We start from the raw sequence: 18,105 nt of genomic DNA on the forward strand, positions 1-18,105 counted from the left end.
GGGAGATTGATCTGCATTTTCTTTTCTGTAGCATCTTTACCTGGTTTTAGCATTAAAATGATATTAGCTCTAAAATATGAACAAGGTAGTGTTCCTTCTTCCTCAAGTTTTTGGAAAAGTTTGGATTGGTGTTCATTTTTTTTTTTTTTGGAATGTTTGATAAGATTCCTCTGTGAAACTCTCTGGCCCTTGTGTTTTCTTTGTAGGAAGATTTTTAATAACTTACTGGATTTCTTTACTTGTGATTGGTTTGTTGAAATCTTCTATTTCTTCTTGAGTCAGTGTAGCTTTTTTGTGGGTTTCCAGGAATTTGTGCATTTCATCTAAGTTGTCTTGTTTGTTGGTGTACAGTTGTTCATAGCATCATCTTATGATTTTTTAAAAATTTCTTCAGTGTCTGTGGTAATGCACCCCTTCTCATTTCTGATTTTATTTGCATCCTCTCTCTTTTTTTCTTTGTCAGTCTTGCTAGTGGCCTATCAATTTTATTGATTTTCTCAAAGAACCAACTTTGGTTTTATTGATTATTTCTATTGTTCTCCCATTCATTTAGCTCTGCTTTAATTGCCATTTCTCTTCTTGTATTTGCTTTGGGGTTAGTTTGCTGTTATTTCCCAAGTTTCTCCAGGTGAGCAGGAAAGTCCTCAATTTTTGCTTTTTCTTCTTTTTTAATATAAGCATTTAGAGCAGTAAATTTCCCTCTCAACAAGGTCTTTGCCACATCCCATTAGTTCTGATATTTTGTATTCTCATTTTCATTCATCTCCAGATAGTTACCAATTTCTCTAGCAATTTCTTCTTTGACCCACTTGTTTAAAATGTGTTGTTTAATCTCTATATATTTGTGAAAGTTCTTGTTCTTTGGTAGTTATTGATTTCCAGCTTCATTCCATTGTGATCAGAGAAAGTGCTTTGCATAATTTCAATGTTTTTAAATTTATAAAGACTGGTTTTGTGCCTCAGCATATGATCTATCCTGGAGAATGTTCCATGAGTACTAGAGAAGAATGTATATGCTGGTGTGTAATGTCCTATATATATGTCTGTTTGGTCTAATTCATTTATCAAATTGTTTAAGTTCTCTATTTCCTTGTTGATCCTCTGTTTGGTTGTTCTATCTATAGAAGAGAGTGGTGTATTAAAGTCTCCTCCTATTACTGTTGAAACTTCTATCACTCCCTTCAGTTTTGCCAATGTCTGTCTCATGTACTTTGGAGTGCGTTCATTGGAAGCACAGACATTTATGCTTGTTATTTCTTCTTGGTGAATTGCCCCTTTTACTAATATGTAGTGTCCTTCTTTGTCTCTAATGATGTCATTGTATTTCACTTAGTTTTGATGCTGAATTCCACTTACATAAGGCTTGGTTTTCCTGGTAGACTGGCGAGGTAGAATATGAGGGCTAACAACATGGGGGCTACTTACAACTTTTTTAAAGATTGGGGAAAATATAAATTGTGATAAATAGACCTTGTGCTGTCCCTAGAAATGCATTGAAAGTTAGCATGACCACTGAATATGTTGAGGCTCAAGGTATTGCAACAGGAGGAAAATGGAGCAACTGAACAGGGAAAATTATGAATTTATTTCCGAAAATGGCCCAGTATCTAAATCCGTCTTTCAATGTGTATGTATTTGGAAAAATAAAATAATCTCTAGGATTGAATGGAGAGAACAGCTCCAAGTCTGACTCTAAATCCAATAAAAATAAGTAGGAAGGGGGTGAGGAAAGAAAAGTCAGATGAGGGCTGACAATAGTTTTTCTAATTCCCTTCTCTAAATATTTAGAAGAAATGGTTTTATACTCATTCATCTTTATACTCATTAATTCAGCCAGCAAAAAAGCAAAAAACAAAACAAAACAAATGTATAAAAAACAATGTTTATTATGCAAAGTCTAGTGGTAGGTTTTGCAAAAGACACAAAATGATGAGGAAATGGCCCCTGCCCTCAAGGGATTTATTGTCTTGTGTGGATGCCAAGAACTTGCACTAAGAGATAGCTATACGGTAAAAAGCCCCGAGAATGGAATAAGCTGAGTGGAGTTGGGTAGTAACATTTTTTCCTCAGCTATGAGAGTTGAGTTGGAGTTTAATATGTGGAGGCAAATGAAGGAATGAGCATTCCAAATGAAGAAGACCCATGTGGATTCATGTAGATTATCAACTCTTAGCACTGACTCAGTGTTTATGTCATCCCCCCAAATGATATTTTGTTCATCATGGATTTTTAGCATTATTTTTAATGTCTAAAATATTGCATTAAAATCTTTATCTTGATTACTGAGTTTTTTGGTGCCCCCTTAACTGCCAAGGCAAATGCTTCATTTGCCTCACCCTGGTCTCAACCATGCCTCATAGCATCAAAAAGAAAATAATCCACTCTGAGTGTAGGGATATGCACACAGCACAATCATTTCCTATCCTACAGTAATTTGTATCTGCTATGACACTAACAGTGCATACATGCAAACAGGTAAGAGAGGCTGTGTGATCTGCCACAATTCCAAGCTGTTCCCACAACAACTCTACTCTTTTTTGCTGTCACTCAAAAAATCCTATGAGAAAGCATGTGAAATGAGGAAGGCATTCTAACAAAGATAACTTTGAAACCATTCTAATTCATAGGAAGTGAACTTTTCTTTATTGTTTGAAACCAACAAGTGACACTTCTCTCTGCTGTTGGGGTACATGAAGCTCTCATGCATGGCTCTGTGATTGAGAACATCTGATGCCTGTGACTTCTTATGGGTGAGGGGACTGTGGTTGCTTGGTGGCAAGAGGGACACTTAGTGCAACAATGCAGGGGAATGGGCCTCACAGTGCAAATAAAGGCTTAGGAATAGGTTACAGAAGGGACATGGGTCTCCTTATTTATCTGGGTTTTAGACTTTTGTGGGAGCAGGGATGGTGGAGGTCAGTGAACCAGTTGCAAAATGAAAATATTGTCCACTACAGAATTGCTAACACATATTCTGGTATTTTGAAACAGGTCATGGAGCAGCTTGCCATGTTCCATTAGCATGAACATGGATGAAATGACTGACATTTTCCTGACTCTCAAGTCTTGGTTTTCATCTTCAGTGGCCAAGCTTATCCTTTTAAATAAAGAAGCTTAATAATCTTGTGAGCACCTCTTGGAAACTGCAAGGACCATTGCTACCTTTGAAATTGTGAAGTTAGTCTGCTAAGCAAATCGATTAGAAGAAAAAAAATCTCTGCGCACCGACAAATCACATGTGGTATTAGCAAGTTTGGCATTTTTGTCTAAGTGTAGTAATTCAGTCATTCCAAAGATTAATTTATGTATCTAACCAATATTTACTGCATATTTAACATCCAACAGGTACTGCTGTAGGTTCTGGGATCACAGAGATGAACAAGATAAAGTCTTTCACCACATGAAGCTTCTCTTCTAGAGGGAAATACAATAAACATATAAAAAACACAAGCGAATGCAATGTCAGTCCAGATAACAATAAGTGATATAAAGAAAAACAAAAGGAATCTTAAGGACAGAGAACCAGGAGGACAGAGCTGGCTGTTCTGACAAGGTGGCCTTTGAGCAGAGATTGGAATGAAGTAGGAAGAAGACCCATATGCATACCTGGAGGTAAGGAAGGGAAGGGGCAGTGGAAAACAAGAAGCCTGTGTGAGTGAAGCAGAGAGAGTGAGATGAGGATTCATAGGAAATGAAGTTGGAGATAGAACAGGAGAGGCAGCCAAATGAGCAGATCATGTAGAGCCTTGAAAGCCCATCACAAAAAGATCTAAATGTAATAGGAAACATTGGAAGGTTTTTAAACAGGGAGTTCTTGATCTGATTTACACTTTAGAGTGATTGTTCTGGCTGCCAGGTGTAGAATAGACTCAGGCATGTGAGAAGGTAAGGGGGGAACAGTTAGCAGCCTATTGGAATCATCTAGGAGAGAGATGATGGCGCCTTGGCCCAGGGTGGTGTCCATATTGGGTTCTCTGGGAAGCAGACTCTTGAGTTGGCATTCTTCAAATTTATAAAGACCTGTTTTGGTCTAAATTTATAAAGACCTATTGGATTCTTATTCAGGAGGACCTATAGGATGAACACCTCTGAAGGGGAAGGGATTGGGGCAGGACTTGGCAGAGGGAAAAGTCAGGCTGGGACGAAGGCTCAACAACAGTCTTAGCAGACCCTACAGGGAACTCTGATGCTCTACTTGCCTTTTGGAATCATCTGCAGCTGCACCCACATTGCCAGGCTGCAGCTGAGGTAGTATCTGAAGGCTATGTACCAACAGCACTCCCAGAAGCTGGGACTAAAAGTCCTTTTCTGAAAGGGCCACCACAGTTAGTTAATGGGATGAACTGCAGCCACTGCATATCTGATATGTGGTCCAAGGTCTACAACTGGCACTCATTGTCTCCCTCCTCCAGCATACATTCTAAATTCCCCTTACCCCGGCTATCACTGTTACCTGGGACCTTGGGTAGTGCAAAGGTTAAGATATCTTTGAACTATGCCAAAGTGCAAGAGAGCTTACTTAGACCTGGAATTAACTGTCAATATATACTATTGTCTGTCCATCTGAATGCAAACTGTCTCTGATCCTTTTTATTGATAGGAAGAGAAGACAATACATTTGCCAGCTAACTGTAAATGCAAGTAATAATTATTGTGATAGACCATAGGGCTGTTTTAGTTTCCTAGGCTGACTAAAGCAGATACCATGAAATGGTTTGAGTTAAATAATGGGAATTCATTAGCTTACAGTTTGAGGCTGAGAAAATGTCCAAATCAAATAATTTCTTCCTGAAGACCAGCTACTGCCAATCCTTGGCTCCTCTGCCATGTGGCAAACATACAGCAGTGTTTCCTGGTCTCTCCCTTCTTTTCCAGTTTCATTGCTTTCAGTTTCTTGCTTCCATGGCGCATACCCTCTCTCTCTTTTTGTATTCATTCAATTTATAAAGAACTTCAGTAATAGAATTAAGACCTATCCTGAATGTAGGATACACCTTAACTGAAGAACCATCACCAAAAGATCCTATTATAATGGATTAGATTTAAGAACGTGTTTTTCTGTGATACATATAGCTTTACCACCATAGGATCTAAGCTGGATAAAAAGGGAAACTAGAACAAGAGGAGGCTGATTGTGAGGGGAAGGTAGTGATGGACAGTGAAATGAGATAAGGTTAATAAATTAGAGGTCTCAATGGTTTCAAAGAATTGATGATGTATGAATGCTAGAGGAAATAAAATAGAAAGGTAAGAGATCTTGGTCAGAATATGATGCTTAAATGTGAGATTTAGTGGTAATGAATGGATTGCTAATGACAATAAAGAGAGGAAAAATTCATAACAATTGAGGCATTCAATGAACTAAGCTATCAAGGCCATCAAGAATTATAGGTATATTGAAAGTCACCAAGAATGATTACAGAAGTGGTAGTGAAAAATGTGTTAAAATTTCTCATGATTGAGGAAGAGTTACCCTGAAGTCAGTAGAAGAGATAGTGGGAAGTATAGTTAAATGTCATCTACTTCAAAGTATCTGGTATGTCAAGGAAGGAGGGAGTAAATAGACTATGGGCAGTGATGAATGCCCAACTTCTAGGTTCATTGGTATGAAGAGTAAAGCAGGAAAAACAGCCATCTCTTAAGAGAGCTGCTGGGGAAGCCGAGTCCTCAAGGAAGCACATGTTTTCAGTTAAAGCAAGAATGTGAAATGTACATTCAGAGATGGGATGGAGGACAAAAGATAAGCAATTTTGATAATGAAGATTATTTTGGCAACAGATTATCTGTTGATAAATGTTCAACAACCAGTTCTCTGGGGGGAGAAAATGTCTGGTTTTTAGCATTTGCCAGTTTTCTTAGGATTTATACTCTTGCATGGCTTATTTCAAACTATCAGACCTTCAAGGCCAAGATTAGGGTGAGACAAAAGAGTGACTCACTTTTGTTACAAAGTTTAATGGAGCACAAAAAAAACCCAGCAATCATGATAAATAGTATTTTAATGCAATATTAAAAAAAAAAAAACCAAAGCCCATGATGAACAAAAGATTAAAATTTAAATGAAAGCAGGTCATTGTTTATTTTATAAATTTGCCTTGTTGTACCATGGGGAGAGTTGTTTCCAACCAGCCCTCGGTTCTAGCCTGCTTTACTATCAAGTCCCCATCTGCCTGCCAGGTGGCTTTATGAGAGTTGACAATGGCATGTGAACAGACTGGATTGGGCAATGCAGAGCTTTAAATATAGTCATTTTTTTTGGTAGAGTTTTTATTAAGTTTTTACACTTGAATCTCATTATGAGAGGAAATTTTGGTAAATATAAGGAGGTACACATTTTTCCTATTTGTTCTAATTTGCTAGCTGCCAGAATACAATACACCAGAAATGGAACAGTTTTTTAAAGGGGGAATTTTATAAGTTGCTAGTTTACCATTTTAAGGCTGTGGAAATGTCCAAATTAAAGCAGGTCTATAAAAAATGTTCTGTCTAAGGCATCCAGGGAAAGATACCTCGGTTCAAGAAGGCCGATGAGGTTCAGGGCTTCTCTCTCAACTGAAAAGGGACATGGTGAACATGGCAATGTCTGCTAGCTTCCTCTCCAGGCCTCTTGCTTCATGAAGCTTCCCTGGCGATGTATTCCTTCTTTATTTCCAATAGTCTCTGGTGGCATGGACTCTCTGCTTCATGGCTTTCATCATTTTGTCATCATTCTCCATTCTCTCAGAATTTCAAGCCTTTTCTAAAATGCTCCCTCTTTTAAAGGATTCCAGTAATCAAGACCCTCCTGGAATGGGTGGAGTCACATCTCCTCCTATTCAAAAGTTCATACCGATAACCGGATGGGTCACATCTCCATAGAGATAACCTAATCAAGTTTCCAACCTACATTATCAAATAGGGATTAAGAGAAACAGTTGCTCCTACAAGATTGGTTAGGATAAATCATGGCTCTTCTAAGGTACATAAATCCTTTCAAACGAGCACACTGTTGCTGTAGGTTCTGATATGACTCTGTAGGGTGCTGCTGACCTCACTGAATATGGTTTGGAAAGAGGTGAATGTGATCAGCCCCTACTAGACTGGGCCAGTGGAATCTAGCTCCTCATTGAGTGATGATGGTCCTTACAGCACAGCTGTAGACATTGGCGATATAGCATTGCTTGAGGAAACCTACATTCTAGTGGGTGGAGGAGACAAATAAACATTAAATAAAGGAATAAATTCATTAAAGAAACGAACATGATAATTTCACATAGTGATAAAAACACTGAAAGAGTTAAAAAAGGATAGTGGAATGGAGAGTGCCTGTGGATGGGGGAGGAACTACTTCAGCCTCTGATGAGGCTGCACATTTCATTATAAATTTCAAGTACTCTGTGAAAAACTGAAAGAAGTCTTGTCTATTGCTGTGAGTCATCAGTTTCACCAGAATCAGGGCTTTGAATCACCAGTTTTCAAGAAGTTTTTGTCAAGAAATGGGAGCAAACTCCCAAGAAAAACTGATCTTGCAGAAGTCATCTTGAAGCACATAACTGAATTTTAGACAGTTTTCTTTTTTGTTGAAAGAAAAGGAAAACCCATTGTCAAAACAATTTGCCAAGCTTGAAAATTTATGACAGTGAATCATAAATCATTGTAAATATTATTTATATTATTTTTGTAAAAGAAATACATTTTCAGTGCAATAAAAATCTGTCACACACACAATTTGGAATGTATGCTTTTATGTGCATTTTCCAGGGAGGATTTTGAAGTTTTCATTCAGATCCTCAAAAGGGCACTTGACCCCATAATCATTAAGAATGACTGTGTTATATTATCAGGTACAACCACCATACTATATAAATGATGAAAGTATGTACTATAAACCCCTAGACTGCAACATGACTATAAATATACTTATATATGTATATGTGTATATGCAGCAATTATATAAATATGTGGCAAAATGTTTAGGTACATACATATAAAAAAGTTGTATGGTAAGACTGTCAGTGAATCTCTAATATTACTCAGAGGAAAATGTTTTATGAAACTATATTATCAGTACTGTTTATTACTGCAGAAATTTCCCTAGTAAGCCTTTTAGGACCTAAAATTATGGTTGAGTAAATGTTCTAATTCCATGCTAACCAAGCAAAGGAAATTGAGATTTCTAACAGAATGTTTCTTGGTAAACCTACTGTGCTGGTTTGAAAGTATTTATGCACCCTAGAAAAGCCATGCTTTAATCCTAATCCAACCTTGTGGGAACAACTGCTTCTTTTAAACCCTATTCAGCACTGTAGTCTGGAAACTTGATTAGATTATCTCCAGAGATTCGACTTCACCCATTCCAGGTGGATCTTGAATAATTTACAGGAATCCTTTAAAAGAGGAAACATTTTGGAGAGAGGCTCTTTTTTTAGAGCACTGAGGCAGAAAGCCCAGGCAGCCAGAGACTTTGGAGATGAAGAAGGAGTATGCCCCCAGGGGAGCTTTTGAAGCAAGAGGCCTGCAAAGGAAGCTAGCAGACATTGCCATGTTTGCCATGTGCCTTTCCAGTTGAGACAGAAACCCTGAACTTCGTTGGCCTTTCTTAAGTGAAGGTAACCTCTTGTTTGTGCCTTAATTTGGACATTTTTATAGACTTGCTTTGATTGGGACATTTCATAGCCTTAGAACTGTAATGTGCAATTTAATAAATTCCCTCTTTTTAAGAGCCATTCTGTTTCTGGTATATTGCATTCTGGCAACTAGCAAACTAGAATACCTACTAACTACTAAAACATCTTTGCCCCTTCTTCCATTTTGCTGCCTGAAATATGGATATAATGGCTAGAGCTCAACTAGCTAACTGGCATCATGAAACAAAAAATATTAGGATAGAAGGAGCTTGGATTCTTTTAACTGTGGAACTACCATATCATATGAACTGCTCTCCTCCTGTCTTCTTTTTTTATGACAGGAAAAATATACTTCACTCTTGTTTATGTAACTGTTGTGGGGGGAGGGTCTTTGTTACTGACAGCTGAACATCACTCACATGTCTATGAGCACTTACTACAGGCACTTTGCAGAGATGATCCATCCATGCATCGTAATTGTACAAAAAAAAGTAAGTATTGCTATCCCACTTTTATAGATGAGGAAACCAAGACCTGAAGGGGTTGAGTAAGTCCCACAATTAGGATCCAAGTGCAGACAGCCTGGTTCTAGAAACAATGTTCTTCCTCTGTATTGGGCATTATTCCAAGCACTTGACAAGCATTAACAAGGAAACTTAGAAGATAGTCTCTCAATTTATAAAAGAGGAAATCAATGGTGGAAAGGTTAAAAAATGCCCAAGATCACAGCAAAGTAATGTACAGTCAGGGCCTAAGCCAGGATATCTAACTCTGGAGCTCACTTGACTACTCTACGCAATCCTATCATTTTTGGAGGCAGAAATGAACTCTGTGCCCATAAGCCATTACGTGGCAGAAGTTCATGGACTGTTTTTGACCAATCAACAGACATCATTCACCTGGCTAAAACTGATTCAAAGCTGTGTGTGTAGAGTTGGGACTGATTTAACTCTGGCATGGAAGTGGCATCAGCCTCGTAGCATTGCTAAAGTCAAGGTCATATACCAACATGAATATTAAAGAGGCAGAAAGAAAAGCCAGTATATGCAAAAAAAATGTCTTCAGTGTACCATTATAAAAATTCTTAAAACAGATGCAACCTTCTGGTAAGGCTTAGAAAAATATGTACCCAAATCATAAACTGACAACACTCTCAAACACTAAAGTTGGATTTCTCTATTTTAAGGGTATTAGAGCTTGTTAACAAAAGAACTCTTATTTGAAGTTTAGAAAAATATCATAGTATATGCTGATAAGCATGGAAGTTCCTCGGAAACCAGAAATAAAAGTAATAATCAATGTATATTAGTCATGTTCTATTGGCGTTTGAAGATGTGATGGTTAATTTTATGTGACAATTTGTTTAGGTCATGTTGTCCAATTTTTTGGTCAAACACTGGCCTAATTATTACTGTGGAAGTATTTTGTGATGGAATTGGCATCTACAGTCAGTTGACATCAAGTAAAAGAGAATACCTTCTGCAATGTTGGGCCTCATGTAGTCATTTGAAGGCTTTAAAAAACAAATAACTGAGGGTTCCACAATCAGAAGGAATTTTGCCTCAAGACAGAATTCTTTCCATTGCTCCCTGGCTGTCCTTAAAAACTGGACTGAAAACTTCAACATCATTCCTCCCAGTATTTTCAGCCTCCAACCAGCAGTACAGAATTCAGATTTGCCAGCCCCCACAATCGTGTCAGCCAATTCCTTATAATCACTCTCTCTCTCTCTCTTTCACACACACACATCCTCTTGGTTCTGTTTCTCTAGAGAACACTGTGAGCCCTTATTTCTTCCAATACAGATGTTTGGTACTGAGAAGTATGTCCAGCTGTAATAAATACCTAAAAATGTGGTAGTGGCTTTGGAATTTGTCAATGGGTAGAGGCTGGAAGAATTTTGAGGTGCTTGATAGAATAAGTCTAGACTGTATTTAAGAGACTTGTTAGAAATGTGGACAATAAATGTGCTTCTGGCTGATCTGGATAGGACTAAGGCAAATTTGAACACAGGGTAAAGGATGATGTGGTCCATATTTTAAAACTTCAACTTCTGTGTCAGACTAAAGGGAGAGAGGTTTGTTTAGTGCAAAATTTATATTTTGGGTAGCACATTATCTAATTTAACTTGTATGGTCCGTTTATTCGAACACCATAATTACATGGAATGTTGAATGGGGCATAAGATCTTGTTGGTTTGTACAGGTTAGTGTGATGCAAAGATATATCCAAAAGAAATTTGGGCAGAGAATCCAAAAGTATTTTCAAAGTCCCCTTGCGGGGCTGGGGAGAAAGGAGGAAATATTAAACTTCCCCGTCTGGGGAATTCCTGATATTCTCATAAGCAGTGGTGACAGCCAGTTAAATAGGCAAAGCCTTGTTCATGGGGTTTGCCCCTATGAAACTTATTCTTGCTTAGCTTAGGAGAAGCTAAGCCTACTTATATTTATGCCTAAGATTCATCCCCAGAGAACTTATTTTGTTGCTCAAATGTGGCCTCTCTCTTTAAGCCAACTGAGCAGGTGAATTCACTGCCCTCCCCGCTACATGGGACATGATTCCCAGGGGTGTAAATCTCCCTGGAAATGTGGGACAGGACTCCTGGCCGGGGTCCAGGATCATGGGATTGAGAAAGCCTTCTTGACCAAAAGCAGGAAGAGAGAAATAAGACAAACTGAAGTTTCTGTGGCTGAGAGATTTCAAACAGAGTCAAGAGGTTATCTTGGAGGTTATTCTTATGCATTAGATAGATATCCCTTTTTAAGTTTATGATGTATTGGAGTAGCTAGAGGGAAGTACCTGAAACTGTTGAGCTATGTTCCAGTAGCCTTGATTCCTGAAGATGATTGCATAACTATATAGCTTTTACAGTATGACCATGTGATTGTGAAAACAGATACCTTGTATTTGTTGCTCCTTTTATCCAGGGTATGGACAGATGAGTAAAAAATAAGGAAAAATAAATAAATAATGGGGGGATAAGGGATAAAAGTAAATTGGGTAGATTGAAATACTAGTAGTCAATGAGAGAAAGGGGTAAGAGGTGTGGGATATATGTGGTTTTTCTTTTTATTTATGTTTCTGGAGTGATGCAAATGATCTAAAAATGACCATGGTGATGAATACATAACTATCAGATGATATTGTGAACCATTGATTATGCTATAGATGGACTGTATGTATGTGAAGATTTCTCAATAAAAAATTATATTTTTTAAATGGTGCTTTTTTTGAGGCCTTAGCAGGAAATGATGAATACTGAAAATAGGGCCAAGAGTGTGTCTGAACAACCATTTGTTAAAGAGATTAGATGTGTGACTCACAGATCCAATTAACCATCTTAAAGGAAGTCAGGAGTGGAGATGCGATTATCCAGGCAAGATCTTTGGAAGACCCTTTTGTCTGACAGCTTAGACTCAGTGAATTTCATGTTATAGCAACAAGATTTTCCAGAATTTTAAATCAGCAGAATCACTGCTGCCCTGGACTAAATGGGACAGAGGTTGGATGAAATGAAGGAAGAATGAATCCAAGAGCAGAACTATGGATAGAAAGGTCTGGGCTGAAAGGACCTCCTTAGACCAAGAGAAAGGGCTCACTATCATGATGTTCAAGGGAGGGTATTTGGGGAGGAAGTGGCTGCCACCCTAGCATTTAGAGAGAATGGGGTTCCACTCTGGTGTTTGGTGAGGATGGAACTGCTGGTCCAGCTGGCCTGGAGGACAAAACTTCAAGCCAAGACTACTCCCAAACTTTGAAAGCTAGTGGAACTTGCCCCACTGGGTTTCAGACTTTCTTTGGACCTGTAACCCCTTATTTCTTCCAATTTCTCCTTTCTGGAATGGGAATGTCTATCCCATCCCTGTCCAACCATTATATTTTGAAAGCAGGTAACTTGTTTTTCAGGTTTCACAGATCCACAGATGGCGAGGAATCTTGTCTGAAGATGAACTAATTCCATGACTGATTTAGATGAGATTTTGGACTTAAAAGTTGTTTCTGAAATGGTTTAAGACTTTTGGGATTTGAGGATTGGGAAGAGGTATTTTGCATGTGGGAGTAACATGGATTTTGTGGAGTCACAGGTCATCTGTTTCTCTGTCCACAGGCCAGACTATTATAAATTGGATTATGTCCTCCAAATACATGTCCAAGTTCTAACCCCATAGTCCTGAGAATGTGAATTAATTTATAAATGGGTTCTTTGAGGTTGTTATTAGTTAAAACAAGGCCAAACTGGATTATGGTAGTCCCCAATCTAACATAACTAGAGTCTTTATAAGGAGAGGCCTTTTTTTTTTTTTTTTTTTTTTTTGGTGCATGGTCCAGGAATTGAACCCAGGTTTCCCACATGGAAGGCAAGCATTCTAACACTGAACCACCCATGCAACCAAGGAGAGGAAAGTTTGACAGAGACAAAGATGACTGATACAGAGACGGAGAGAGAGATGACCAGTGACAGAGGCAGAGATTGAGTTATATCATGGATTGCTGGCAAGCCACTGCCAGAACCTTGCAGACTCCAGAGGAAGCCTGACCCTGCTGACATGATTTTGGACTTCTAGCCTCCATAACTGTGAGACAGTAAGCTCTTGCTGTTTAAGCCAGTTCGTCTGTGGTACTTTGTTATAGCAGCCCTGGAAAACTAGGAAAGAGGGGCACTGCTCTTTCTTCTTGAGTTGAGAAAAAATTGAGTAATAGGCTCAAGAATCAGTCACATGAAGATCAAGATATCAGCTTTGTTTCTTGTAAAGCTGAATTGGAATATACGTTTCAATCTTTGCCCTCAAACAGGCTCCAAAACATGTGCCCTTAAATTGAATGTGCCCACCAGTGTCAGGCAAAACTGGGTCACTGTGTCTGTCTCTAAGAGGCAGGTCATTTATCTGGTGGAAAATGTGTGCAAGCTGAAGACAGGACTCCTTCTCTGAAGAGGGAGAGCAGGTGCAGAAGAGGGTGTGTCAATTGTGTACACTTCTTTTTCTTGAATTCACCCAGTAAGACACTCCACCACCCCTAGGAAAGAGTAAGTGAAGGAGTGGAGAAAGGAAATTAATGTTATTCCCTAAAAATTCCCCAGGCACAGTTTCTTACTTTATGTGGCAAGGTAGAATCTAGAGAAATAGAGCAAAGAGGTCCTCCTAAGGTGACTTATATGAAAGGTGTTTTTTATGCTAAGTGTTTTTTATGGCAAGGTGATAAGCAGTGATATAGTCTGACTCCAGAGATCCATACAGAGCATTTACTATTACTGCACAAGCATTTCAGGTACACGAAGCAGAAAGGCCACAAAGGACCAGCATGGGTCAGGCAAGCCTTACTCATCAAAGGAGTGTCACATACATGACATTGATAATTCATAAGTATGCACCATTTTCTCTATCCTCAAAATGGGTATGTGGGCAAAAATGTTCCAAAAAGGAAGGAGGGGAGGTGATGGTATGGAATTACCTCCTCTGTGTAGACTATTTATATACAGGGTTTCATTATTCCTCTCAATAACCATGAGAGATAGATATTGTTGCTATCTACAGGAAGTTTTAAGATTCAGAGGGGTTAAGTAACTCACCCAAAACCATACAGAGCTAGTAAGGAGTGGAGCCAGGATTGAATAGCTTTAGCAAGCCCTTTTCACTTTTCATTTTATCTCACTGTCTAAGAAAGAATACCTCCCAAGAACTTGAATGAAGTTGGGATATATGACAAAACTAACTAACCTGCACCTTAAGATTTCTCAGTAGAAGGGTTACCAAAAAAAAAAAAAAAAACAAAAACTTTGAGTATTTGATAAGACTCTGCTGCTCATTGCTTCTTTGGTTCAGAGATGAGTCTTTACAATCTTTCAAATTCTGACAAAAGCTTTCTGTAATTTTATGCTAGGGGCAAATTAATGAGTTTGGGCTTTTAGAATTTTGTCAGAGGGTAAATGGAAGAAAGAGCTGGACTTTTGTATCCATAAAGATTATTGAGTCTCTTTATATAAAAGTACTTCCTGGGCAGGCCAAGGAAGAATGCGCGCCTGCCATGCCAGTGGACCCAGGTTCAATTCCCGGTTCCTGCCCATGTTAAAAAAAAGTACTTCCTATTTGCTTCATCTGTGTCCCTTCAGAGATGACATGATACCTAAGTTTCCTTCCAGTTCTGATTTGATAAGATCTATAACTAAAAATGGACCATAATGAAAAAGCCATGCACTGGTGATGAATTGAGAGTTTTTCCCTTTTCTTAGTGTGTCCAAGAAATGTGTTTCTTCTTCCTGTGAAGTGTTCAGAAAGAGAGTTCATAGCTTTATGATAGCCTTGAACACCAGGTAGCAGAAAGTGTACATATTGGTAGTCATAAACCTCCACAGGTTTTTTTGATACATACTTGCAGGACCAATGTTTCACAGTACAGGTCCTGGTGGGCCAAGAATTCAGGAAGAGAAGCTCTGTCAAGCTGGAAGGGGCAGTAGTGATGGCTGAAGATTAATAGACCTTGCTTGATAGAACCTTGGTGTGCACAGACTTAATCTTTTACTGGAGTCCTTTATGAGGATAAAAGAGAGAAGTTTGGGGACAGCAGAAATTAAAAACCAGAGAAGCTTGGAGGAAAGCCCCCGGAAGGGCTGAGAAAGCTACTGAAACCAGGAGCTGAAAGTAATGAAACCCGGGAGAGAAGGTCCAGCAGATGTTGGTCATGTGTCTTAACATCTGACAGCAGAACCCCAGATCCCAATAGCCTTTCTTCAGAGAATTGGGTCGGTCACACCTCAATGGAAACAACCTGATCAAAAGGTCCTGCCCACAATAGGTTGCATCCACAAGAATGGATTAAAAGAACATGTCCTTTTCTGGGGTATAGAACAGCTTCAAACTACCACATATTTCAATAACTAATATTCTTAGAACACATGGAATTACAATGTTCTTTTCTCAGACATTATCTTTGGAGGTCTTCTTAAGAGCTCTTTAAATTGGTCTTTATTATGCTCACTTTGCAGATAAGAAAGCTGAAACTCAAAAAAGTTATTTCTTACAGTAGGAGTAGAGTTGGAATTCAAATGCAGGTCCTCTGACATCCAATCTCAAGCCCTTTCCAGTACACTACACCACTAAAATTTGGGACACATTCCTTTTTCCTAAAAGGAGCAATAGACAGAACAAAGCTGGTTGCCTAATGGCAGGTGAAGGGTTTCATGTGCTCAGATCTTGAAAATCTAAATCTATGAAATGATGGCCAGCATCCTCATCCTTAAAAAAAAATCTTCAGATATAATTATAAATGCCAACTCCACAACCCTCCTTAACCACTGACATCAATATTAAGGAAGATAACCAGGATTTTCCACCATATGTCCCTTGTTGGTATTATGAGAGGCGGAATAACTGGACAATTGCTATATTTGTAAAGTCTAAAAGTTTGCACCAATTCTGTATTTTTGTTTCCCATTCTCATTATTTGCTATTTTCACACATCTCCTACATTAAGCTGCTTCATAATTCCACTTGGCTAGTACTTGACCAGCTAAGATTCAATTTCACTGACAATGAAGGCACTATGGTATGGAAGTGCAAGAAGCTGGCACCCAGAAGACTTGAGTTTGGATTCCAGCTTTGTATTTTACTAATATAATAGTAAGACAAGTAAACTCACAAATTTTCAACTTTTGTTTTACTATAAAAATGGCAACTTTATGTGCTTCAACTTAATGATAGAATAAGTTTTATATACAAAGCCATTATTCTCATTACATACATTTCATAAACAAAGAAACTGAGGGTCAGGAAGTTTACCCATGGTGTAGCATGTGACTGAGCTGAAATTCTAACCAGAGCTCTCTGGTTCCAAAGCCCACATTCTCAAGGTCTCACTTCCTGTTTATGACCCTGTGCAAGTCTCTTCTAATTATTGTAAGCAAAAAGACTCTCAGAGGTTTCTTTTTTCCTCTAGCTATTATCAAAGGAGAGAAACCTTGAAAAACTGACAGAACTGATAACAAGTAATGGAAAAAGATCAAAGAGAGTCAAACTGACAAATACAATAATACAATTAAAGGGTAAGCTCTTTGTGCTGCATCTATTGCAAGAATAAAAACCATTCTCAGCAACCAGTCTGCTGACATTCCAGAAAATGTCCACATCACATCGAAGGGACAGACAGTTATTGTGAAAGGCCCCAGAAAAAATCTGAGGAGGGGCTTCAATTACATCAATATAGACCTCAGTCTCTTTGGAAAGAAAAAGGTGAGGCTTCAAGTTGACAAAAGGTGGGAAAATAGAAAGAAATTGGCTACAGTTTTCATCACTTGTAGTCACAGACAGAACATGAGTACGAGTGTCAACACTGGGCTTCCAATATAAGATGTGTCTGTGTGTGCTCACTTCCCTATAAGCATTGCTATTCAAGAGAGTGGGTCTCTTATTGAAATCCAAAATTTCCCTGGGGGGAAATATATCTGTAGAAGAGACCAAGAACTGTTTACTTTGTATCTCAACCGCAGAAAGGTGAGTCAACTCTTGAAGGAAACAGCATTGAACTTGTACCGAATTCAGCTGCTTGATTTAACAAGCCGTAACTCTGAAAACAGGGATATCAGAAAAAAATTTGGATGGGATCTAGGTCTCTGAAAAAGTAACAATTTAGCAGTCTGATACATAAGATCTAAGAGTTGTCCAGTTAAGGAAAGAAAAGATGCCACATGATTCCTAAGACCTATCTTGATATTTTAAAGAGTGATAAAATTCAATTGTTGATTTGAAAAAAAAAATTAGAGGGTAAAATCCAGACACATGTAACAATAGCCAATTATTACTAGTGAGAGTAATAATGATTAAAATAATTGTGTTAGGCTTTCTGTAGTTAAGATTCCTTAAAACTATATTTTATTCCTTAATAAAAATAAATGTTTCAATCCACTATCTGATATGTAAATTATTATGGACAATACAGGCAAATAGTGGATTCCTTTCTAGATCTTTATTTAGCACCTCATTTCACCCAGATTGCAAGCTTTCCTGTCCATCTAAGAAATGGAGTGGAGAACAAAGATTTCCCATCTCATTCTTTTGAGGAAGGAATTTTAGAAAGCTATGAGTGTAACGGGAGATGGAGACTCTCGGTCTTAATGGAGGAGTGAGCCTGTTTTCTCTGGGGTTCAAGGCTAGGGTGATCCTAGCGAAGGCCCACCTCTTCCTTAGTCAGTTTATGGTCTTTCCACCTCTAGGAAGCATAGAAAGTAAAATGGGACAAGGAAGCCTTCTTCCCAGTTCCATGTTTGTCACAGTTAAGACAAACACGCAAACAAATACATATGTTCTCCTTCCTTTGTACTCCTTGACTCACTTTCTGGGCTGCCAACATGGCAGCTGTGCAGGCAGAAGACATGTCATATATCACCTAGGGAGCTGAGAGCTGTGACTGTCATAAGCACTGGAGATAACAGCCCAGGCAGGCAGGCAGTGGTTCTCAAAGATGATGGGGGATGAAAACACACATACACATATATATTTTTTCAAAA

Source organism: Tamandua tetradactyla, chromosome 1, assembly GCF_023851605.1.
Source record: "Tamandua tetradactyla isolate mTamTet1 chromosome 1, mTamTet1.pri, whole genome shotgun sequence".
Taxonomy (NCBI): domain Eukaryota; kingdom Metazoa; phylum Chordata; class Mammalia; order Pilosa; family Myrmecophagidae; genus Tamandua; species Tamandua tetradactyla.